General features: G+C 40.9%; 1 long non-coding RNA gene across 1 annotated transcript; it reads left to right on the forward strand.

Annotated features, from left to right (window-relative positions):
• Positions 1-141: 141 nt before the first annotated feature.
• On the forward strand, positions 142-19,995 carry LOC129501527 (uncharacterized). The gene is made up of 4 exons (XR_008662754.1): positions 142-488; positions 17,245-17,997; positions 19,383-19,583; positions 19,671-19,995. It is a non-coding gene; the product is annotated as an uncharacterized LOC129501527 (long non-coding RNA).
• The last annotated feature ends 4,387 nt before the right edge of the window (positions 19,996-24,382 follow it).

A 24,382-nucleotide genomic window follows, 5' to 3' on the forward strand; every position in this document is an offset into this window, starting at 1 on the left:
CGGGCCGCCGATAGGTCGGGGGCAGTGGAGGAGGCGGGCACTGGGATGAGTGAAGTTTAAAGGGTGGAAAAAAAGTTTGAAGAGTGAGGGAGGGCGGAGGGAGGGCGGAGGCAGGGGCAGGGGCTGGGGCCTGGGGCCCGCCGCCCGCCGCCCGCCGCCCGCCCCCCGCGGCAGGGCGGAGGGAGGCCCCCCTGGCGGCGGCTGCAGCCCAGCCAAAACTCGGACAGGGAAAGCGGAAAGAACTCCGAGGTGGAGGCGTGGCCGGAGAGCCGGGCGGAGCCGGGGGTGGAGCTCGGAGCCGGCCCGGGACGCGGCCCGGGGAAGGTGTGCTAGGCTGGGGAGCCACCCGCACAGCCGAGGTCACAGCGCTGCCCGACGTGCCGAGGTCTCCAGGGAGGCCTCTCACGACCGATCCCTTGCACTCGCTGCGTGTGCTTGTTCGTTCGTGCGCTCATTCAAGAAATGTTATCGGACGCCCGTGACGGAAGGTAAAGCAGAGCCCTGAGTCCTGCTGTGTGACCTGGGGCAAGTCAGACAACCTCCCCGAACCGCTGCGTCCGCAGCTGCAAAGTGGAGATAATTGTACTCCTCCAAACTGTTGCGAGCGTGGCATTTAGTACATATAAAATATCTGCACGGCGCCTCACGGAAGGTGGGTGGTTCCTCCTTGGCAGCTGGTGATATTAACGATGACTTTATGTCAGAAATTGTGCTAGGTGCTGGGGTCCAAAGGTGAAGAGAATAGCTCTCAAGGAGATCGTAGTTCTGGTGGAGAGACCGACAAGTCCACAGGCCGCCCAAAATGAGGGGTGATGTGGAGGTAGAAGTCAGGACTAGAACTCGCCCAGGAACTAGCAGACCTGCGTGCTGCTTGCTGCTTGCTGCTTGACCTTGGCCGAATCTCAGCTTCAAGTTTATTCATCTGTAAAGGAGGCGGCGATGGGAGAGCAAACATTGAATAAAGAGCATCTCAGGTCCCTTTTTGCACTGATTTTTCAAAAAAAAAACTATTGAGCATTTTCATTCCCTCACTCTCTCCCCAGCTTTTTGTCTTGTAAAAATCCTATCCAGGGGCCCCTGCGGGGCTCAGTGGTTGAGAGTCTGCTTTCAGCTCAGGTCATGACCCCGGGGTCCTGAAATCGAGGGCGGCTGGTATCAGTCTCCCGCATGGAGCCTGCTTCTCCCTCTGTCTGTGTCCCTGCCTCTCTCTGTGTGTCTCTCGTGAATAAGTAAATAAGATCTTTGCAAATCCTATCCATCCCGAGTCCAAATGCCATCTCTTCCAGGTAGCCTTCTTTGATTCCTTGTCCTCAAAGTAGAAACCTTTCTCTGAGCAATGAGACTTTGTTTTACGTTTGCAGAGTGACTCCTAATTTCTTTTTTTTTTAACATATTTTTTATTCTTTTTTACTTACTTATGATAGTCACACAGAGAGAGAGAGAGAGAGGCAAAGACGCAGGCAGAGGGAGAAGCAGGCTCCATGCACCGGGAGCCCGACGTGGGACTCGATCCCGGGTCTCCAGGATCGCGCCCTGGGCCAAAGGCAGGCGCTAAACCGCTGCGCCACCCAGGGATCCCGAGTGACTCCTAATTTCATAGTTTCCTGCCTCCCTTTAATAATTGAGGAAAGCCCTTACTTACACAGTGAATAACTCCACCGAATCTCATCATGTGTCAGATAGAGTGGACCAAGTTTCAGCAACTGCAGTGATTTTGTTCATGCCACAGTATCAGTCAGAGCCTGACAGAAAACAAATGGTACTTTACAAAGATGTGGGCGGGCATGGGAAACCCCAAGGGTAGTGTGGAACCCCCAGGCTGTAAGCTCCTAGGTCTGCAGAAGAGGAAGGAACCAAAATTCAGCACGAAAAGGGCAGCCGGACAGGAATGTGTCAACTTCAATCAAGGGATGCAGTCGGCTTAAGTAATCGCCCCAGGATGATGCTGGAGGATTTCTATCTCACTTGTGCCTCCCTCTTCCGGTCTCCTGCTGGTGCATCCCAGTGGCCAAATCCACCCAGAAGCCAGAGGGCAAGAGAACCCTTTGCTGCAATCCGTCTCAGTCAGTCACACAGAGAAGAGGAAATTGTGCATCTAGAGAGAAAAGGGGGAAACATCTAGTACAGACACACAGATTGCTCAGATTTACCCAGATCTGAGACAAAGTTGGAGTATTTTTTCTGAAGCATTACCTAAGCTAACAGATTCCTGGATGAGATCTTGATAACCTCCACATCATCTACTTTCACAGCACCTCTTGGGGAAATGTCTTTTCCTGCCTGGATTGCATCCATTAGGATACTTTTGGCCATGAGGAACAAAATATTAACAGCTTCAAGAATAAGGTCATGTATTATATCTTTAACACAAGGTTCAGATGTTAAGTAATCTCAGGGTTAGTTTAGTAGCACGATCATGTCACTAAGGACCCAGTTCTTTTTGTGCCTGTTCTCTACCATCGTATGCATGTTAGCTTCTATCTCCAGGCTCATCACCTCTTGATTGCAATGTGGCTGCCACAGCTCCAGATAGGACATCCTCAGAGGTCACTGTACAAGCAGGAAGGCAAGGAAAGACAGTGCTGCTCCCATGTGTATGAAGGAGAAAATCTTTCCCAGACTGCACCCCCCACCCCAACCAATATAATCTCCCTTATTGGCCAGAAAATGGTCACATGCCCACTGTAGCCTAGTGGCAAAAAGAAAATGAGATTGCCACAGTTCATTAAATTGATCATGAGTCACCCCAAACAAAATAGGGGTTCTGTTTGAGAGGAGAAAGAATAAATGTCAAGTAGGCACCCGACAGTGTGTGCCGCATGCCTCAACCAAGAATACATTATCTTGACTCTTGGGCAGAAAACTGCAGTGATTAGGATCTTGTGCTCTGGAGTCAGACTGCAAATCCCAGTTTTTCTACTTACTAGTTCTATAATCTTGAGTAAACTATTTAACCTTACCTAAACTACATTTCTTCATCCTTGAAAGGAGTATAATAACAGTGCTCACCTGAGTTGTTGTGAGAACTGAATGGAGCTATTTGAATCAAGAAAGCACTTAACATATGATCTAGCATAAAAGCAAACATTCAGGAAATTAGTTTGTGCTAGTTGTATTCGTGACAAGGCAAAAAGCATTGTTCATCACCCTTGTAATTCTCTAAGTATTAAGTTCACCCATCTTAGTAAGTCTAGGTTCTACTTTTAAAATATTTTAGAAATAAACTGCCCCCTCCAGTGAATTAATTCTGGTAGGATATTGTTCTGGAAATCACTGCATAATTAAAAGAGTCACATTATGAGTGTCCATCTGTAAATTGGCACCTAACCAAATAACCAAATTCTATCTATGTTTATCACAGCTTCCTAAACTTATAGTTGGGCTAATAGTTATGATTTCCACCAAGGAGTATTAATAAGCCAAACAATATGGAAACTGGTTTAACAAAAATAAACGATACAGTTGAATTTGATGATCTCCAAGATTTCTTTGAGCTACTCCCAACCATCCATATGATAAACGTAGATAATGTTTCAAGATGCTGCTTACCACCTAGGTCCCAAGACAGCTATAGAGACACCAACACAAGTATCACAATGTCTAAAGACGAAAAGGAGAGAAGTGGTTGTCTCCTTTCCCCCATTTCTTTTTTGGAAACCAAGGAAACCTCTCCCCAGAGGCTCTGAGCAAGTCTTTCCCTCCAGCTTATTAATAGGACGAAATTGCCCAAATGCCCTTTCCTAAACTGAAGGTGCAAAAAGTAATGAAATATCCTTAACCGGTTTCACCCTTGGGTGCTCAAAAGGAGATCCAGCATCTTATAAACTGCACGGCTGCACAATATTTGAACTTGGGGCAAGGCAGCAGGGGGTGGGGGTGGTGAATGGTATTCTCTTAGCAAATATGAAGAAGGGAAGCCCGGCTTTTCGGTAAACAATCCATAGTGTCCTCCACAAACAGACTACACTAATTTGCTTCTAGTATACAATGTTTCTGACAAGGCAGGGGATGTGTTTTGTCTTATGATTTTGGACACAGTGTTCCTAACGAGAGCTAAATAAACCCTTCTACTTAGAAAAGTTCAGAATGGCAGGTAGAAATTCGTTTTTCTGATTTTTTAAAGTTTATTCATGAGAGAGACACACACACAGAGAGAGAGAGAGATGCAGAGACATAGGCAGTGAGAGAAGCAGGCTCCATGCAGGGAGCCCGACATGGGACTCAATCCCGGGTCTCCAGGATCACACCATGGGCCGAAGGCAGGCGCTAAACCGCTGAGCCACCCAGGGATCCCCCCCCCATTTTTCTGAAATGACTCATGCTTACCTACCGCCCTGTACAGTCTGAGGTGCCATGCACAGTTTCTGTGTGGAGGGCCCCAAGCCCATCACCCACACTGGCAACCGTGTGGTCAGCACCCCTGGAGTTGTGCTGGAGTTTGTGCCCAAGCAAGGCAAGTGCGGGGAGAAATCTTTTATTTCACTTGTTTTTATATCCTCAGTCATTTCTTCTGTGAAAACTTGAATCACTAGTAATCATAAATCAAATCATTATTTAGGTGAAGTCATTCTCAAGTATGATAGTGGCAGAGGGTGGGGGAGAAGAGGAGTATACAGATAAAACAAAGGTTTGCCTTCTATGTGGAGCATCAGAACATTCATCTTGTTTTTCTTCCCACAGATTATAATAAAATTACCTGGAATTTTAAAAATTCTGGTCAACAAAGTCTTTCACAGGTTCAGAAAACATCCATATTTACCTGTATTATGGAAACGACATATGTAATGTAGTCTAACATTAATAACCTAACTGAATTCAATATTGATGTTCCATTATATCTTTACACTTTATTAGCATTTTTACTTGCTGAGGTCTGTGAGCTAATTTGTATGCTAAAGTTAAAATTGCTCAATTACAAAAGCAGTTACACGGAAGATTGTATTTCAGTTAAACAGACTATTGTCTAAAATCTGTATTACTAAAAAATTAAAATAATAAAAAAATAAAATCTGTATCACTTACTATGTTTCATATATAAACATGCAGTTTTGCCCATGGACGCATTCACCTGCAAATGACTAAATGAATCCAGCCCAAATCACAGAACAATAGAAACATTCAAAACCGAGTGCAGTGCCAACATGCTTTGAAAGGGGGTTAGTTAAGCAGTCAGATGTCAAGTTCCTCTAGCAAAGCAGGACAAAGAGAACATTGAAGGAAATAGAAAATACCAAAATACCTATCTTTCAGCTTTCAGCTTAAATACAATCTCCTACTCAAGGCCAGCCTTGATTTTCTATAGCTGGATGTCAGCTCTTCCTTCTCCAGAACTAAAAGCATGCTATCTCTATGTGTTTTCTTTTCCAGTAGACCTCATGATCCTTAAGAGCAAGATCTCACCCTGATTTGTTTGTGTCTCTCCCATAGGTCTGGGTACTTTGTCTTTAGTATAGTTAACACACATTTATTCAAAAAATAAAGTGCCCATGATAAATAGGCATTGTCTTAGGGGTTGGTTTACGGCAATGAACAGGATGACAGGGGGGAGGATGACAGTGTAGGGGATAAAGACAGTTTCCTCCACCCTCTTAGGTCCCTGGCTGGGTCTGAAATTTCAACTGACAAAGACACGTTAACAGGAGAAAAACATACAACTTTATTTTATTTAAGTTTTATGTGACATAGGAGCCTTCATAAGGAAATAAAGACCAGAAGAAATGATTAAACCTCAGTTGTTGTAAGCTACTGATGAAGAATTGAAAGTCATAGAAAGGTGTGATAGGGCAAAGAATATGAGCTGAGAGTAATAAACCCTGAAAACTCAGCAAAGCCTGTTTTCTCAGAATCTTCTTGATATCCCTCCAACTTGGATATCCAGATGCTCCTTTTTACTCCGGGTCTGGAGAGGGTACCTGTCCTCAGAGGGTCTTAGGACCTGCTTCAGAGAAGAAGAGGGAGAAGGTCAGAGAGACCTGCCTGCTTCTCCTCTTTTCTCAAACCGTTTTAGTTTCAAATATTCAATATGCCAAGCTGCCGCATTTTAGGGAATCACATCCTGAAGTCCATCAACAGCAAACCCAAAGCAAGTAAATGATTGAGATAATTTCCAATAGGAACAGTCCTGTAATTAAAAAAGATAACACATGGGCAGCCCTGGTGGCGCAGCGGTTTAGCGCCGCCTGCAGCCCAGGGCGTGATCCTGGAGACCTAGGATCGAGTCCCACGTCGGGCTCTCTGCATGGAGCCTGCTTCTCCCTCTGCCTGTGTCTCTGCCTCTCTCTCTAGCTGTGTCCCTATGAATAAATAAATAAAATCTTTTAAAAAAGAGAGATAACACAGAATGAAATGGTGGGTGTTTAGGAGAAGACACAGGTTACATCAGATAGAAATCATGGAGAAGGTCTGCTTGAGAAGGTAACACTTTTGGGCACCTGCGTGGCTCAGTGGTGGAGCATCTGCCTTCAGCTCAGGTCATTGATTCCAGGGTCCTGGGATCGAGTCCCGCATCAGGCTCCCTGTGGGGAGCCTACTTCTCCCTCTGCCTGTGTCTCTGCCTCTCACTGTGTCCCTCATGAATAAATAGATAAAATCTTTAAATAGAGAGAGACAGAGAAGGTGACAGTTTGCTTGACATGAATGACAAGAGGGAACCAAGTGAAGACCAGAGACCTGAATGTTCCAGGCCAACAAAGAGACCTCAGAGGAATAGTAGAATCTGGCTTACGTTTTAGACTGATGGTTCTGATGGCTCCACAGAGAAGGAGGGTGACAGTAGAATCAGGGACTCTAGATTAAAAAAAAAAAATCTGGTACAAGAGCCCACTGAGAAGGCTCAGTGGCATGAACCAGGGTAGAAACAGTGAAAATGAAAACTTACCAAGTGCACCATGAAAATCAGAAATTATAGTTTTAATTTCAGAGACTTATCACAGTTAAAGACGTCTGTTACAATTGTATTTAATGAGCTTTATGAAATGTAATGCTTTATTGAAACGTCCATTCCCAGTGAGAAGAAGGAACTTAGAAAATAAAAAATAGGGGAAATACTTAAGTTTAAACTTATACAGCTTCTTTATTTTGCTGTGTTTATTAAGAAGCGCGCCTAGAGAAATGGAGTGCTAAGTTCAAGGTTTTTCTGGATCTCTTAAGAAAGCAACATCTACCCAAAGTCTACGATGACCTTAAAATTTGTGAAACAGCATACTGTTCTTTTAACTGACACGGTGTGTTGTTATAAGAAGTAGAATTTGGAGGCACGTGGGTGGCTCAGTTGTTGAGTGTCTGCTTTTGGCTCCGGTAGTAATCCCCTGGTCCTTGTATCAAGTCCCGTATCAGGCTCCCTGTAGGGAGCCTGCTTCTCCCTCTGCCTATGTCTCTGCCTCTCTGTGTGTCTCATGAATAAATAAATAAAATATTTTTTAAAAAGTAGAATTTGTTTCCTGACTTGTTAAGGAATTCACAAACTTTGTATTAAAAGAGCTTCACTACCATGTAAGATCTTTAGTTTTGTTGACTTGTTGGAAAACTGCAGGCTGTTGAGTCTTCTCACTGCAGATTAGATGCAAATAAACAGTGCCTTTCATGGATTCTGATACGAAGCATGAAGAGAATATCCTTTTCTTCAACAGAAGGAAAATTCTCATTAACATGGCTAAACTTAGGTGAAGTGTTTCCAAATGTACACTCCCAAATTTCAGGGTAAAAATGATTGGAAACGCACCACATGAGCTTAAAATAAACACATCCCCTTCAAAGTCTGGGGACTGTGGCCTTTATTATACTTAACAAGAGTATCTAAACAAAGTCTATATATTTTCCATTGAAAAATGGAGAGTGACCTTGTTGGGTATTGAATGAAGGTGAGAAGGAGCTGAATTCTGTTCGAAGCAGGGCAACATTCTAGGTAAAATGGGTACTGAGAAGCTGCTTCTGTACTTTAGAACCTAAACTTAATCATGGCACATTTAAATATATAACTGTCTGCTAAGAGTAGATACTAAAAGTTCTCATTGCAAGAAAAAAATTGTAACTACATGTGGTGCTGTATATTAGCTAGACTTATTGTGGTGATCATTTTGTAATACATACAAATATCAAATCGTTATGTTGTACATCTAAAACTGTGATATGACAATTAAATCTCAAGTAAATCAATATCAACATATACTGCCCATTTGCAGTTGGATAGGCACAAATAGGAAAAACAGAGCAACTGGTTACATCAATAGCAAACCATCAAAACCATTAATACCATCATTACATGGTTAATTTTCAAGGCAATCTTTTTGACTTGGGTGTGTTTGAGAATGCTGACATTAAAAATTTCAAACTGCAAGCTACTATGGGCTGAATTGTATCCCCCTGAATTTGTATGTTGAAGTCCTAACCCCTAATGTGACTATATATGAAGACAGGACCTATAAGGAGGGAATTAAGGTTTAAACTTTTTTTAAAAGATCTTATTTATTTATTCATGAGACACACACACAGAGAGAGAGAGAGAGAGAGAGAGAGAGAGAGAGAGAGAGAGGCAGAGGCAGGCCCTATGCAGGGAGCCTGACATGGGACTTGATCCTGGGTCCAGGACCACGCCCTGGGCCAAAGGCAGCGCTAAACCGCTGAGCCAGCCAGGCTGTCCAAGGTTTAAAAGTTTTATTTTATTTATTTATTTTTAAGTGTGATTTTTTTAAAGATTTTATTCATTTATGAGAGACCCAGAGAGAGAGAGAGAGACAGAGAGGCAGAGGGAGAAGCAGGCTCCATGCAGGGAGCCCGACGTGGGTACTCGATCCCCGGGCTCTAGGATCACACCCAGGCTGAAGGTGGCGCTAAACCGCTGAGCCACCGGGGCTGCCCGATTTAAAGGTTTTAAATAAAGTCACAAGCGTAGTAGGCCCTACTTCAATAGGATTGATGGTCTCTTGAGAATAAGAGAGATCTCTCCTCTGCTTCCCCACAGCAAGAAGCAGGCAGTCTGCAATCCAGGAAAAGAGAAGAACACTCCCACCAGAAAGAAACCAACCACGCTGACACCCTGATCTCAGACTTCTGATACCTGGAACTATGAGAAAATCCAATTCTGTTATTTAAGTCACCTAGTGTATGGTATTTTGTCATGGCAGCAGAGCTGGCTTAGACACATGCAGTCACAGTGATTCTTTAAAAAAATTAATAAACTAGATCATGTTACTCCTGGCTCAATACTAATTGTATTCCCATTTTACTCAGAATAATAATTAAAAAAAAGTCATTGTTCCTACAATGACCAACAGGACCACCATCATCCAGTTACCTCTATGATCTCTTTTCCTACTGCCCCCCACTTGTCTCCACTCCAACTATGGCTGGCCTCCTGCAATTCTTTCAACATGGCAGACTTGCTCTTGCCTCAGCTCTCCCCTGCCTAGAGTCCCTTTCCACCAGATAGCTTTGTGGCTCATTTTCTTATCTCCATCTGACATTGGCTCGAATGTCACTTCTCAATGTGTCCTACTTTGCCTTCCTATCTAAAAATGCAACATCCTCTTAACACTTAGATCTCCTTACTGTACTCTTTAAAAAAAAAAAAAAGATTTTATTCATTTATTCTAGAGGGAGAGAGCACGGGCAAGACAGCACCAGCAGAGTGAGTGGCAGAGGGAGAAGGAGAAGCAGACTCCCCCCTGAGCAGGGAGCCTGATGTGGGGCTGGATCTCAGGACCCTGAGACCCTGACCTGAACTGAAGGCAGACACTTAACCAACTGAGCCACCCAGGTGCCCCTGCTCCATCTTTTCTTTCCTTTGTCCACAGCATTTATCACTTTTTTATAGACATAATAACAATTGTTTATATATTGTTTTATGTCTGTATCTACCTTTGAATTTAAGTTCCAGGAAGACAAAAATCTTTATTTGTTCACTAATTTAACCCTGGTGCCTAGAATAGCACCTGGCTTACAGTAGGATCTTAATAAACACTTGTCTACTCGAGTGCTTTCCCTTCAAAATTCCTTCAGATATATTAATTATACTAGATAATTTAATCTTCATAATAATTTTAAAACAGCATTCAATCTTTATAATAATTCTACGAGGCAGCTATCACCATATTCCCAAATACTAGTGAGTCTGAAAAGTTACTCTAGGCACTCACACATTTCTCCGCATTAAGTATAAGTCAAAACTTGAACTCAGATGTTTTTACTCCAAATCTAGCCTCCTTTTCTTTGTCATGGTGGTCATTCTAAGACATTTTCACAGTTGAACAGAATGTAAGAACCCTCAGAATAAGAAATAGCAGTGTCTATTACAGCTGCATCAGAATGATTAAAATGAAAAAAATTGACCCTAGAAGTGTCAGCAAAAAAAAAAAAAAAAATGTAGACATGTGGACATTCTCATACACTGCCAATGAGAATGTAAATCAATTCAACCTCTTTGATAACTGGCTGTTTCTACTACAGTTAGCAAATATATACATTAGGACCCATCAATTCTACTCCTGGGTATATACCCAACAGAAATGAATACTTATATCCTCCAAAAGATCTATACAAGAATTATTCAGAATAGCCCCAAACTGGAAACAGCTCACATGTCCACTAAGGTTAGAATAACTACAAAAATCTTGGTGTGTTCTTAGAATACTACACAACAATGTAGGAATAAAACTAATCTGCACACAGCAAAATGGATGAAGGTCACAGTCATAATTTTTAGCAAAAGAAGCCAGACACAAAATGATGTACTATCAGATTCCATCTATACGAATTTCAAGAACAGGTCAAACTAATATATGGTGATTGAAGTCAGAATCATGATTACTTTGAGAGAGTATTGACAGAAGGGAACACAGATGATCTTCTGAGGCCCTGGCAGTGTTCTACATCTTACTATGGGTAGCGCTTTAAGGAGTTATCAACATATGCAGAAACCAGTCTAGCCCTATACTTCAGATTATACATTTTACCATGTAAGTTTCATAGCAATAAACAAGTTGTTTAAAATGAACACTTCAGGCATCCCTGGGTGGCTCAGCAGTTTAGCACCTGCCCCTCAGCCCAGGGTGTGATCCTGGAGTCCCGGAATCGAGTCCCATGTCAGGCTGCCTGCATGGAGCCTACTTCTCCCTCTGCCTGTGTCTCTGCCTCTCTCTCTCTGGGTCTCTCATGAATGAATAAATAAAATCTTTTTTAAAAAAACGAATACTTTCTATCAATGAGGAAATGATGGATTATTCAATCAATAGTTACAGAACAAATGACTGGCCATCTGAGAAAAAAAACGAATGTTGATCCTTGATCTGTGCCATAGTCCTTATTTGAAAATAAATTTCAGATAATCAGATATTTAAATATAAAAATATCCAACTAGTATTGGAATAAAAGATGGTAAAATTGTTTTATAATATTGGTGGAGGAAGGTCTTTCTCATCAAGATACAGACTAGTGTTGAAAGGTTCTTAAATTTGACTATGAATGATCTTGAATGACATGACATGACAAAACAATTACCACAAAGTTTAAAAAGCAAATGACAGTCTTGGAACAAATATTTACAATATATGTTGACAAAAGAAAATTTTCTTCTTATACAAAAAGTTATTATAAATTAGTAAGCATGCAAAACAAAACAAAACAGTCCAGTGGAAAAACAAGCTAAGTCATAGGAGGAAAAAACCTGTCTTTAAACATACGAAAAAATGTTAATTTTTAAATAACAATAAAATTCCATTTTTCATACAACAGATTGCCAAGGATCAAAAAGTTTGATAGTATATTATGTGGTTGAGACAGCATTATAGATTGGTATACTCCTTTGGTGAGTAATATGCCAGCATCAAAATTTTAAAAATTTCAATACAGTTCCACTACTGGGAATTTCCAAAGACTTATGTACTAGGAAGTATTTTGTCAATTGTATGTAATAGAAAGTGTCTAGAATAAGGGTTGGTGAAATGAATTGTGATATATATATTCAACAGAATAGTGTGCAGAATGACAAGAGCTTCATATGCTGTTGTGGGAAGATCCTTAAGACAGATTTTTTAAAGTACAAATATATTTGCTTCTATTTGGATTTAAAAAGAGGGTATGGTGGATATTTGCACACACACACAGACACACACACACACGCCTGTGTCCTCTGGAGGATCTGCAAGAAATTAATGGCTGTGGTTGTCTCCAGGCAGTGTGACTAGGAGACTGAATGGGAAAAATGTTTTTTGCTAAATACCCTTTTGCACCATGAATTATTTTTACCAAGTACAATGGATCCTCAAACAGCACAAGTTTGAACTGTGCAGATCCACTTATATGCAGATTTTTCCTATAAATACAGTACACTATTATAAATGCATTTTCTCTTGTGATTTTCTTTAAGTTTTTTAATTCCAGTTAGCTAACACATAGTGTAATATTAATTTCATGTGTGCAGTGTAGTGATTCAACAGTTCCATACATCACCTGGTGCTCATCACAGCAAGTACACTCCTTAATCCGCATCACTATTTCAAACTATCCCCCACTGTAGCCATCTGTTTGTTCTCTACAGTTGAGAGTCTGTTTCTTAGTTTGCCTCTCATTTTCCCCTATTATCATTTGTTTTGTTTCTTAAATTCCACATGAGTGAAATCATATGGTGTCTGTCTTTCTCTGACTGACTTCGCTTAGCATAATACCCTCTAGCTCCATCCAGATCATTGCAAATGGCAAGATTTTGTTCTTTTTTATGGGGGAGTAATATTCCATTGTGTGTATATACCATCCATTCATCAGTCAATGGTCAATGGACACATGAGCTGTTTCCATATTTGGCTATTGTAGACAATGTTGCTATAAACATTAGAGTGCATGTATCCCTTCAAATTAGTATTTTTTGTATTCTTTGGGTATTATTTTCTTAACATTTTTTATACCTTACATTAATATAAGAATGCAGTATATAATGCATACAGTATACAGAATATGTGTTAAACAACTATTATTGGTCAAGACTTCTAGTCAACAGTAAGCTATTAGTAGTGAAGTTTTGGGACAGTAAAAGTTATATACAGATTTTTGACTGCACAGGGGATTGGGTTGCTTAAGGATCAACTGTACATGTATTACTTAAAAAAAAGACAAGCATAAAAATACTATGAAGAAAAGTAGGAAGAGGAGCAAAAAGGAGAAGGAACAGTGGGGAGGGGAAGAAGAAGGAGAAGGAGCAGGAGCAGGAGGTGGTGGTGGTTGAGAAAGAAAAATAATCAAGATCTGCCCTTCTGCATGCCCCACATGGCCTAGCCCATGTCTTACACAGAGTGTGCTGGATAATTAAAACTCCCGAATCTACACTACCAGTCTGGAATCTCATCCATCCAAGCACCAGTTCAGTATTTTCACCTCAGGTTAATCTTTCAAAACCAGACTACTTAGGGCATGAGATACTTGGCCTAGGGAATTTTCTGGTACTTGGAGGTAGTCTATGCTGGTAATAAATTAAACCTCACTTAATACTTACTATCTTTAGAGGAGATGATAGGTAAATCAACATTTGGTGAAAACACACACACGCATGTTACATAAACATACACATACACACACACATATATACACACCCTTTATATGTATTTCTGTATATAAAACACAAACATGTTTATCTGAAGCTTAAGATGGACAGGTCAGAAATCACTAGGACAATTTAACATTTCTATATAGGTACCAGTTTTATGCTTCTAATGGTTTTATTTATTTTTTTAAGATTTTATTTATTTATTTATTTATTTATTTATTTATTTATTTGAGAGAGAGAGAGAGAGAGCCAAGCAGGGGGAACAGAAGGCAGAGGGAGAGGGAGAAGCAGGTTCCCTGCCGAGCAGGGATCCCAGATGTGGGACTCAATCCCAGGAGACTGGGATCATGACCTGAGCTGAAGGCAGATGTTTAACCAACTGAGCCACCCTGGCACTCGCTTCTAATGATTTTAAATAAAAAAATAAAAAAATAAATAGCTTTGCTTTCTGTTTAATTGTATTTTAATTAAAAGCTGACAGTTAAAAAAATTACTAGAACAAAAACCTATTGGCAGAAATTTCATCAACATTAGTTTTTGGAGAGACTTGGGGTTCAGCTAATTTCTAGATTGGGGTGTTTTTCCTATAGAAAGTGTTCTAGCCTGGGTTTATCTTGATCTAGGAGGTTAATGTGTTACAAAAGGAAGTTATTTTAAAGTGAATTTAAACATGGTATTACAGAATACTGATAGAGCAATAGCCAAGATAAACAGGTGGTAAAACTTGAGAAAGTCTCAAGAATTCAGTTTTGAATTTATTAGTGTCAAATTGGTTGATTTTAGTAAGTCAGACAGAAAGATAAATACTATATTATCTCACTTATATATGGAATCTAAAAAAAACCCAGACTCATAGAAACAGAACAGATTGGTGGCTGCCAGAGGCAGGGAGAGGAAGAGGGAAAATGGGTGAAAGTAGTCAAAAGTACAAACTTCCAGTTATAAGTAACTTGTGGGGATGTGATGTAGAACATAGTGACTATAATTAACAATACTGTAAATCTGAACGTTCCTAAGAGAGTAGGTCTTAAAAGTTCTCATTACAAGAAAAACAATTGGGGGCACCTGGATGGCTGAGTGCTTGAGCATCTGCCTTTAACTCAGGTCGTGATCCTGGGGTCCTGAGATGGAGTACCACATCAGGGTACCCATAGGGAGCCTGCTTCACCCTCTGCCTGTGTCTCTGCCTCTCGCTATGTGTCTCTCATGAATAAATAAATAAAATCTTTAAAAAAAAAAAACAAGAAAAAATTTTAATTATGTGAGTTAATAAACATTAAGTTGTTGTGGTAATCATTTCATGTTATATGCTTATATCAAATGAATATGTTGTACATCTTAGACTAATACGATGCTATGTGACAATTATATGTCAAACTGGAAAAAAATTGAAGGTATTAAATTTACTTTTGGCTTAAGTCCTTGTGGATAAAACTCACATAAAGTTTACCTGAGTAAAAGAGAAAACTGGATAAATACATATATATCTGATTTGGTTTTTTTAATATCTAACAACTGAAAACTCAGAATCCTTTGGCCCTGTCAGCTAGTTCTATATGTTTGCCACAATTAATTGTCTAGAAGAGAGAATAAAGCACAATACAATGGGTTCTGAGTATTCTTAAAAAAAAAAAAAATCCAGCCAATTTTTTGGGATGTCTGGAGTCTGAGAGATTTTATCCATTCCCTTAATAATCACTACAGCAATGATGCATTACATTGAGAACAGTTCTGAGTAGTGACCATGAGACATCAAAAAGCCATAGTTATCAGAGAGAAAGATTCATAGGCTCATAACATTTTAGATGTGGAGGACTTAAAAATCACCTACTGCCTAGTAATGCAAGGAAATGAAGTGGAGCCATTTTCAACAATATAAACTGAAATACACATTTTAAATTAATCCTTAAGGTGCACCTGGGTGGCTCAATGGTTGGGCATCTGCCTTTGGTTCAGAGTGTGATCCTAGGGTCCTGGGATCGAGTTCAGCATCCAGCTCCCCACAGGGAGCCTCCATCTCCCTCTGCCTGTGTCTCTGCCTCTGTGTGTGTGTGTGTGTGTGTGTGTCTCTCATGAATAAATAAATAAAATCTTTTTAAAAATTAATTAATCCTTAAGTAACTGAACAATTAAATATGTGAAAACAGTAGTTTTCCATTCCCTTCTACCAAATAAGGCTCTACAATACAAGGGAATTTTACCATGACGGGCTTTCTTAGGTTGGGGGAATACGAGCTTAACATAAACCCCTCTTTTCCTCCATTCTCCAACTCATATGGAGAGATAAATATTCTATTTTTCAAATTATCTTTGCAGAAGATCATATATTTTGATTCACAGCATTCGGAAGCATGTGGGGTAGAAAAAGGAAGACATTTAGGATTAGATTTTCATTTGGATTGTAGTTTTGACCACCCATACTGGTGCGAGCCAGGAAAAGAAAAAGACTAATTTTTAGAAAATTTGGTAAAAATAAACAAGAGGATAATATTCATCTACCAAGAGTAAGAATCTTCCCAGTGATTAAAAAAATCTACACAAAATAATTGACATACAGAATTGCTGATGTTTAGAAACAATGGAGTTAAACTTTTAATTACCCAAATTATTACCTTTTGTAGCTGCAGAGAAAGAAGTGCTGTCAATGCAATGTAGTTGAACAAAGGACAAGCTTGTTCAAGGAACCAAAATTTCTAATTCTAGAAGAATGTGATGCTAGGACCTTTGGGGGCACTGCGTGCTCCCTTGTATTCAGCCAAACAAGAGGCCTGCTATCACTCCTTCCATCACCGCAGAGCAGAAACAGATATTGCAGAAGCATTATGACCTGTGGAAGCAGATTCTCCCACCTTTGTTTAGTTTTCAATCATCCCTTACAGGCTGAACTGCATGCTCTTGTTTTCTTTTCCTGGATCTCGGCAAAATGCTTATGTAACAGCTTGGCCTTTTCACAAAAATTAGGTTCTGTGCTGAGACGAGTCACTAGCTGTATCCAGAGTCTTAAACCGTGAAATCCCAAAATATATTATTGTAAAGGTCTTGAGTGTTCATTCAGATTATAAATTGGGGCATCTATACAGAATCCAATCTGAACTGAAATGTAGGCTCTCCAGTGTAGCTGGGGTCTATGGAGACAAGGCAGTAGATGGAATTCTGGAAACAATGTTGGAAGACCCTGAATGTCAAGGAGCCCAAACTATATTCAATAGATATAGAAAGCTCTGGAGGATTAGAAAACAGGGAAATAATATAATCAAAGTGGTGCTGTTAGGCCATGGAAGATAGAAGTTGAAGGAGAAGAAATTAGTTTTTAAACATTTGCATATGCAGTAAAGAATGTCGGAAAAGCATTCCAACAAGTTACTAGAGTAGTTCAGTAATTCTCTCTGTGTGATAGAATTATCAGTGCTTTTTATTTTATTCATTTGTGTTGTCTAACTCTATAGAGAATGCATAGGGGTTGCTTTGCAGTAAAGAAGGTTTAAATTATGTGTTTAGTTTAAAAATGAAAAAATTCAAACAAAAACAAGAAATAATAAAGCAAACCCCCACGCATGTGTCACCCAGATTAAACAGTTGTCGAGATTTTGCCATAGTTGCTCCATCTCTCTCTTTCTTCTTTTTTTCTCATTCCTTTGCCGGTATCTTGCCCTGGGTCGTTCCTGTGTCTTTCTGACCTGGCGTTAGTTCTTAATAGCTTCCTTGTTTTCCAGCACAGCAAGATGTCCCACACTCCTCTTAATTTCCTGCCACAAGCCTGGAATCAGCCTATCTTTCAAGGTTTCCTTTCAGCAAATAAGAAGAAGGAGAAGGAGGAGGAGGAGGAGGAGGAGGAGGAGGAGGAGGAAGAAGAGGAGGAGGAGGAGGAGAAGTTTTCAGAAATAAAGGTATAAACGAAGAGCCAAGTTTATACAGAAGTGATTTCTGGATGGGTGCTACCATCCTGGGACTTGTGAAGCAAATATTAGAAGTAGCATTAAATAAGTGAAAATATGTAAACATTCTGAAATGAATCTGCTTTCCAAAGCAGACTTAGTATTAAAAACGTGCCCCAGTAGATAACCCTTCTTCAATTTAGGAAATACTCTGTTTCTTTATGGTCTTTGCAGGAAAAAATTTCACACCAGCTCTTACTGGGTAGAATTTAGCATCTGTGCCACTAGATCCCTCATTTTCATAAATTGGAGCAAAATGGTATTATCTAACACCTTCTCTTTTCTGTGTCAGGGGACTCTTCATCCCTTCATCCAGCCTAAATAGATAAAGTACCATGGCTCTGTTCACACCATGGGAGCGAAGCTTTTTTTTAACCTTTAAAGCAGTGATTGTTAACTTTCTCTTCCTTGGCTGCTGGAAGCTCAGCTGCCATCATGAAGGACACAGTAACGATCTGGAGCAGGAGGTTCATGACCAATTGACCACTTCAGCAGAAACAGATGGTCATTGATATTCTTCACCTTGGAAAGGTAACAGTACCTAAGAAAGGAATTCAGAAAATCATAAATAAATAAATAAATAAATAAGAAAGAAAGAAATTCAGGAAAAACTAGCCAGAATGGACAAGAGCACACCAGATGTCATCTTTTTTTTTTTTAAGATTGTATGTATTTGTTCATGAGAGACACACAGAGAGAGGCAGAGAGAGGCAGAGGGAGAAGCAGGCTCTCTGCAAGGAGTCTAATGTGGGACTTGATCCTGGGACCCCGGGATCATGCCCTGAGCCAAAGGCAGATGCTCAACCACTGAGCCATCCAGGCTTTCCCAGATGTCATCTTTGTATATGGATTCAGAACCCATTTTGGTGGCAGCAAGACAACTGGCTTTGGCATGATTTAGGATTCCTTGGATGATGCAAAGAAAAACAAACCCAAACATAGACTTGCAAGACATAGCCTACATGAGAAGAAAAAGAGGTCAGGAAAACAGCAAAAGGATCCCAAGAACAGGCCAAAGAAAGTCAGGGAGACTGCAAAAGCCATTGCAGTTCTGGCAATAATAAAAAAAAAAAAAAAAGTGAGCTAGATATTGGACAACAGAAGGAGTAAAGATTCTGCAGTGACTTTATCTGTGATGATTGTGCAGATTTTTCATGAGAGGATTAATAAACTAAGAACTTAAAAAAATAAATGACAGCTAAAGCATAAGGAGGGTTCATGACATGTGTCAGCACCATTCTCAATCCTTACGTGCGTTAGCTCTTTTAATCTTGACAATGCTGTGAAGTAAGGCACTAATTACCTTCATTTTTACAGATAGACACTAGAGAAATAAAGGAGTAAGGAGCCCAAGCCCACTTAGTCATGACTTTTAATGAGTCGGAATTTGAATCCAGGCATTCTGACAACACACTCACTCAGGGTTTTTCCTTTCCTTAAGCCAATGGAAAAATCCCAAATCTCAAAACCCCGGCCTGAGAGAAATTGCTCTATGTGAGAGGGAAATACCAGAACCATTCACACTCCTGTTTTCTTGTGTTCATGGTGGACAGTTCTGGGTCCCACACTCAACAGGGAGTCTGCTTGGGATTCTCTCCCTCTGCCTCTCCCCCCACTCTCACTCTCAAAATCATTGAAAAAATTAAAAATTGAAAAAAAAAAAGCAAGCAAGCAAGCAAGGGAACAAACTGCCCACAGTCACCATTATACTGTTCTGGCTAACCCAAAACCAACATGTTTGGTTGACAAATATACCATTCTTAATCAGAAAATAACAACAACAACAAAATAACTTTTAAAAAAGTGTTTATTGAAACTTCCCTATCATTATAGGGTGCTTGTCGCATTGTATCACACAAGCTCCATGTGGCTAGGGACAACATCTTCATTTCTTTTTTTTTTTTTTTTTATGATAGTCACACACAGAGAGAGAGAGAGGCAGAGACACAGGCAGAGTGAGAAGCAGGCTCCATGCACCGGGAGCCCGACGTGGGATTCGATCCCGGGTCTCCAGGATCGCGCCCTGGGCCAAAGGCAGGCGCCAAACCGCTGCGCCACCCAGAGATCCCAACATCTTCATTTCTATAGTTCAGACAATCAGTCCTAGCACATGGGAGGTAAACGGCATATAAAGCAGATAATGTTTAAATGAATGAAATTTGGTGAAGAGCCCTGGATCTCACATATGGCACTGTGCTGTACAGGTGGCCGTGTCTTGCCAAAATCCGAGTACTTTTGAAAGTGAAAGACGATGCTCATGCTATTACACCAGGACGATGGACCCTTCCTATCGGAGCAGTTTTACTACATAAAGCCCAACTGACCAAATCAGCACAGTCTCAGGGCAAGGTAACGTATAAATGTGTTACAGTAGCATATTTTAGAAGAAAAAGGCCGATTTGTAGAAAAATTTGTCAGACAGACCTGCAGCTCCCTCCTCTTTATCTGTTTTTATGCCCATTCATGGAAACGTTCCCTGCCAGTTTTACAGTCTTTCATTCTGTTCTAAACAGCCTAAGTGTCTGCACATGTCTGCCTGTACCTTTAGTCTTTGTTCTTAGTTTAAATTATAAAATAAATGATAAGTACTTTGCAATGTTTTCATGCATTTTCTAAAGATTTTATTTATTTATTTGAGAGAGAAACAGAGAGAGCATAAGCAGGGGAGGGGCAGAGGGAGACGTGGACTCCCCGCTGAGTAGGGAGCCTCATCAGGGCCCGTCCCAGGACCTTGGGATCACCACCCGCCCTGAAGGCAGATGCTTAACTGACTGAGCCACCCGGATGTCCCTCTAGAAGCATTTTTATACATAATTCCAATTTTAAGGATTAAACTTTGGGATCATTACAAAATTTTAGAGGTGGCAAAACTTTACAGGCAATTCAGAGAAGTATCTGTTCTTTCTAGTAAAAGAAAAAAAAAGAACTGTGTAATCTTTTGATCTTTGTCTCTGTGGGGCAGAGAAATCAGTATTTCTGGTTTCTATGAATTCCTTCCATATTCCAGCATTTTGGGACTAGTGGTAGTGGGGGAAATCTGGTTGTTTACATCCTTATAAATGATTAAGCTTTCCTGTTTTGTCAACTCAGCCTTTTAAGTCTCCTAGGAACTAGAGCAAGGATATAATATCATCTGTGGTGTTATTTGCAAACATAAAATGAAATGACTGTGTGGCTCATAGATACCACTTACATTCCACTGTAGACAAGAAAACAGGAAACATAAGCATAGTAGTTATAGATTTAAATGGTTTTCCTGTTGTTCCATAAAACACTTGTTTCATTTACTCCTCCAAGTCTATGCAATTCAGCTCAGCTACTGTGAAGTAGAAAATATTACCAATTAGAGCCGCAGTATGCTGGTCCTGAATCACAGGGCTTCAGTACCCTGGTGTGTTATGATACCCGAAGCTATACCTTGCTCCCTGCCTCAGCACACACATCGCAGCAGGGCTGGATGTGTTCAGGGGCTTGATGTATACTGACTGAAAATTAATAGAGAGCAAAACCCAAATGGCACAAAGTTAAGACACAAAAAGTTTTTTTATAAGGTAAAAATATGGAAAGCCATAACAATAAAAATGAAGGATTGATAGATGCTCTGGCCCCTCTTAGTTTGCTAAGGCTAGATCTCTCCATTGGCAAAATGGGGAGCGACTGATGGGCCAGTTAGGCCCTCACATCAAATTGAAGAGGTCTAAAACGAGCTCATTTTCTCCTTTCTCTGCCATTCTACTCTAGCGGCTTGGTTAATGACAAGCCCCTGGCAAAGGCCAGAAACTGAAGTCATGTTAGCAGAAGGCCAAGCCCCTTCCATCTGCACAACAGTCTGTGGGCAAATGCTATGGACCATTTCCTCTCTGAGAGATTTCTTGTATGCTTTGCTCACTGTTCACTCCCATTGCCTCACTCTGGTCCAGGGGTTCGTTAGTGGACCATCAGAACAGTTCTCTGGCCGGTTCCTGCAGCACCACATCATCCTCCACTTCCTGTGTGTCCCACACACCCTCTGAATGATAAATGTATCTTCCTGAAATTCCACTTTCATTTTCTTCTACAGGAAGGTTCAGCAGGCACATGGACTCCAAAGCCACCCATAATCTAGGTTCCTACTAGATTCTCAGTTTTATCCTACTGGTTCTGAATATTTATTCTCTGATCTGGTCCAGGTCCTCTCTACACAGGCCCACAAACAAACTACAATCCCTCCCCACTGTTCTTTGGCCTCCTCACCTGGCATACCCTCCTTTTCCCCTCTGTCCACTACAATTCAGCAGCAAGTTCAAGCTCTAGCTTCCACCCTTGCCTTCTGAATTATAATGTTTGGCCAACATTTGACTTTTTTAAAAAATCAGCTGCAGAACGCTGTGTTTTCATCATTGGTGGTCCATTCAACCTTGAACAGAGGAGGCAGAGGGAGCATCATGGTCCTTGTGGGCAAGCTTCCATGTCAGATGTTCTCTTGTAAGAATGTTATCTTGGTATGGAAACTGTGTCCAATAAATGAATGGATAAAGAAGTGATTCACACACACACACAAACACACCACACTGGAATATTACTCAGCCACAAAAAAGAATGAGAGCTTACCATCTGCAACAACACGGATGCACCTAGAGGGTACTGTGCTATGTGAAATAAGTCAAACAGAGAAAAACAAATGCCATATGATCTCACTTACATGTGGAAACTAAAAAACAAAATAGACTCTTACATACAGAGAACAATCTGGTGGCTGCCAGAAAGGAGGTTGGTGGGGAAATGGGTGAAATAAGGGATTAAGAAGTACAAATTTCCAGTTATAAAATAAAAAAGTCACAGGGATGAAAAGTACAGCACAGAGAATATTGTCAATAATATTGTAGTAACCTTGTATGGTGACAGATGGTGACTACAATTATTGTGGTGAGCACTAAGTAATGTATAGAATTGTTGAATCAATGTTGTGGATGTGAAATTAATATAAATTGAGTGTTAATTGTATTTCAATTTAAAAAAGAGAAGAATATTACTCATGGGACATTCTCTGAGTCCAGGCTCAAGGATCCCACCTCCAGAAGTTTGCTAGCCAGTGGAAGAGACGATTTGTGTATGTGCACCTGTGTATATGCAGGGCAGGAGAGGGGAGTCCGGGATGGCAGTGAAGCAAAGAGGCACCACAAACCAAGGGAACTAAGGAATTCAGGAGAAAGGTCAGGTTAATGAAGGGGAGATGATGTAGTTGGTTTGGGAAATGCTGAGATTGAAGTGCGGGTAGGACATCCATCAATGGACCCAAGCTTGTCTCAGGGTTTGCCCCTTCAGATCTGCATCCATCCTCCCCCATTCTGCACTACACTCTAGGCTCTCAGGATATTTATCTGAGAGACGACATCTGTAGCTTCCCATGTCCTCTGGCTTCTGTTTGAGCTTGGCCAATGGGCAGCTGAACAGAAGGAGGGAAGAGGGTGAAGTCTAGGTATTTACTTCTCTGTTTTTTTTTTTTTCTAATGAGGCAGCTGCAGACTGGTGGAGTCCCTCAGTATAGGTGGAAGGGCATGTTTTCTCCAAGAAGCCTGCTCTCCATGATGTTCTCTCCTTCTAGGTTCTGGTAACTTCTCCTTATCCTTATCCCTTTGGATTTAGGGCTGGCAAAAGCCATTAGCTGCCTATGGTTTCCCTGTCCCCAAACCTTTGTAAACAGTCTCTTTGTAAATAAACCCTCCTGGAGTTGTCCCAGTTTTGATGTACCATCTGCTTCCTGCTGAAATCCTGAGTGATACATCATGTTGATCTGGCCATTGGGATTTCCGGTCTAGAATCAGGAAGGGAGATAGAAATTGTGGAGACTAGTCTAAGCTGAGGGAGTGAAGGACATTGTTGACTGAGAAGGAGAGGAGGAAAAGAGGAAAGGCAGACGGTTGGGGGAACTTCTACCCCCGCGGAGAGAGAACACACCAGCTTCAAGACTGAGAGTAATGACAATGCTCTATTCTTAGGGCCCTGATGTTCCTGATAACATCCTTCCATTGCATAGGAATGCAATCATCTTATTGATGGGGCAGTCATTTGAAAACATCATCCGGGTCCCTGACAGCTCAGACTGGGCTCTTTGTGTATACCTATTTGTGTAGGAATTTCATCTTTCAAATTTCAAATTTTTATTTTTAGTAGGCAATCCATTCACATGATTCAGCATCAGAATGTAAAAATAAAAATAAAAGGCGTACATTGGGAGTCCGTCTCCCATCTCTGTCCTCATTCACCTTATTTCTTGTCTCCTGCTTTCTCCAGTACTATTTATTGGTTGCTTATACATTCTTCCCAAGTTTCTTTATATAAAATATAAGCCAATATAACCACATATCCTTATTTCCCTTTTTCACACAAAAGGTATTATGCTAGGGTCACCTGGAAGGCTTAGTGGTTGAGGGCTGCCTTTTGTCTCAAGCTGTGATCTTGGGGTTCTGGGATCAAGTTCCACATTGGGCTCCCCGCAGGGAGCCTGCTTCTCCCTCTGCCTGTGTCTCTGCCTCTCACTCTGTGTCTCTCATGAACAAATAAATAAAATCTTTTTATTTTTTTAAAAAAGGTATTATGCTAGATATACTACATCTTGGACTTTTCCCCCACATAATGGTATACCCTAGAGACAGTTCCATCCTCCTCTCCAGTTTTTTCCCTGCAAATGGCATAGAACCCCCTCAAGTGGAGGTAACACTGTTTATTAATACAGATGCAGAGGAGCTTTGGTGAGTGCTGCCTCCCAACCATAGGTCCCTCATTATAGCTCTCAAGCACTTTCCCCTCCTCACAACCATCCAGCGTCCCACCCTGCCCGCTTCTCTTCAGGCTTTGTCTCCCACTCAGTAGAGAAAATTGAAGGCTTCAGAAGGATCTCCCTCAATTCCCTGTTATCAAATATAAAACCCCCACC

Source organism: Nyctereutes procyonoides, unplaced genomic scaffold, assembly GCF_905146905.1.
Source record: "Nyctereutes procyonoides isolate TBG_1078 unplaced genomic scaffold, NYPRO_anot_genome, whole genome shotgun sequence".
Lineage (NCBI taxonomy): Eukaryota > Metazoa > Chordata > Mammalia > Carnivora > Canidae > Nyctereutes > Nyctereutes procyonoides.